Genomic DNA, 2,105 nt, shown 5'->3' on the forward strand with positions numbered 1-2,105 from the left:
GATTGAGGGAGACTTAACGATGTTAGGTGGTTGAAGGTTTGAGGGTAAGTTAATGATGTTGGGTGGTTGAGGGTGAGTTAATGATGTTAGGTGGTTGAGGGTGAGTTAATGATGTTGGGTGGTTGAAGGGTTGAGGGAGACTTAACGATGTTAGGTGGTTGAAGGTTTGAGGGTGAGTTAATGATGTTGGGTGGTTATGGGGAGTTAATGATGTTGGGTGGTTGAGGGTGAGTTAATGATGTTGGGTGGTTGAGGGTGAGTTAATGATGTTGGGTGGTTGAGGGTGAGTTAATGATGTTAGGTGGTTGAGGTTGAGTTAATGATGTTGGGTGGTTGAAGGGTTGAGGGAGACTTAACGATGTTAGGTGGTTGAAGGGTTGAGGGTAAGTTAATGATGTTGGGTGGTTGAGGGTGAGTTAATGATGTTAGGTGGTTGAGGGTGAGTTAATGATGTTGGGTGGTTGAGGGTAAGTTAATGATAGGTGGCTGAGGGTAAGTTAATGATGTTGGGTGGTTGAAGGGTTGAGGGTAAGTTAATGATGTTAGGTGGTTGAGGGTGAGTTAATGATGTTAGGTGGTTGAGGGTAAGTTAATGATGTTGGGTGGTTGAGGGTAAGTTAATGATGTTAGGTGGCTGAGGGTAAGTTAATGATGTTGGGTGGTTGAAGGGTTGAGGGTAAGTTAATGATGTTAGGTGGTTGAGGGTGAGTTAATGATGTTAGGTGGTTGAAGGGTTGAGGGTAAGTTAATGGTGTTGGGTGGTTGAGGGTGAGTTAATGATGTTAGGTGGTTGAGGGTAAGTTAATGATGTTGGGTGGTTGAAGGGTTGAGGGAGACTTAACAATGTTAGGTGGTTGAAGGTTTGAGGGTGAGTTAATGATGTTGGGTGGTTGAGAGTTGAAGGGTGAGTTAATGATGTTGGCTGGTTGAGAGTTGAAGGGTGAGTTAATGATGTTTGGTGGTTGAGAGTTGAAGGGTGAGTTAATGATGTTGGCTGGTTGGAACTGTGTCCATCCATTCAGTTGAGCATGCAGGACTCGTAGGTTGGCACCAAGTATTTAATGTTGATGAAAGCGTCCTCTCCCACGCAGCGCTCACACACCTCCAGGGTCTCCTAGATCAGCTCTCTGATGTTCTCCCTCTTCTGCTGGCTGTAGTCAAGGCCGTCCCCCGAGTTGACTGTGGACCAGACAGGGAGATTTAGTTTAGTTTATTTCATGTACACAGCTAGAAGCTGAATTGCAGTACACAAAAAAGTAATCCTAGCTAGGTAGCCACTCCTCTCCTCCCCTGGGTGTTAAGGCTGAGGGGAAGGGGATGTTGAAAATGTACAATTGTTCTCACAGCAGCAGGACTGTCTCTGAGAGACAGTGATACAGAAATACATTCCACCGGGCCATGCTAAATCATTCCACCAGGCCATGATAAATCATTCCACCAGGCCATGCTAAATCATTCCACCTGGCCATGCTAAATCATTCCACCAGGCCATGCTAAATCATTCCACCAGGCCATGCTAAATCATTCCACCAGGCCATGCTAAATCATTCCACCAGGCCATGCTAAATCATTCCACCGGGCCATGCTAAATCATTCCACCAGGCCATGCTAAATCATTCCACCAGGCCATGCTAAATCATTCCACCAGGCCATGCTAAATCATTCCACCAGGCCATGCTAAATCATTCCACCAGGCCATGCTAAATCATTCCACCGGGCCATGCTAAATCATTCCACCAGGCCATGCTAAATCATTCCACCAGGCCATGCTAAATCATTCCACCAGGCCATGCTAAATCATTCCACCAGGCCATGCTAAATCATTCCACCGGGCCATGCTAAATCATTCCACCGGGCCATGCTAAATCATTCCACCAGGCCATGCTAAATCATTCCACCATGCTAAATCATTCCACCGGGCCATGCTAAATCATTCCACCAGGCCATGCTAAATCATTCCACCGGGCCATGCTAAATCATTCCACCAGGCCATGCTAAATCATTCCACCAGGCCATGCTAAATCATTCCACCAGGCCATGCTAAATCATTCCACCAGGCCATGCTAAATCATTCCACCAGGCCATGCTAAATCATTCCACCGGGC

The 2,105-nt window shown here is 46.5% G+C and overlaps 1 pseudogene; it reads right to left on the reverse strand.

Annotated features, from left to right (window-relative positions):
• Window positions 1-266: 266 nt before the first annotated feature.
• LOC127913441 (parkin coregulated gene protein-like) overlaps window positions 267-2,105 on the reverse strand; it is a 381,678-nt pseudogene continuing 379,839 nt past the window's right edge.

The sequence above is a fragment of the Oncorhynchus keta genome, chromosome 29 (assembly GCF_023373465.1).
Source record: "Oncorhynchus keta strain PuntledgeMale-10-30-2019 chromosome 29, Oket_V2, whole genome shotgun sequence".
NCBI classification, from domain to species: domain Eukaryota; kingdom Metazoa; phylum Chordata; class Actinopteri; order Salmoniformes; family Salmonidae; genus Oncorhynchus; species Oncorhynchus keta.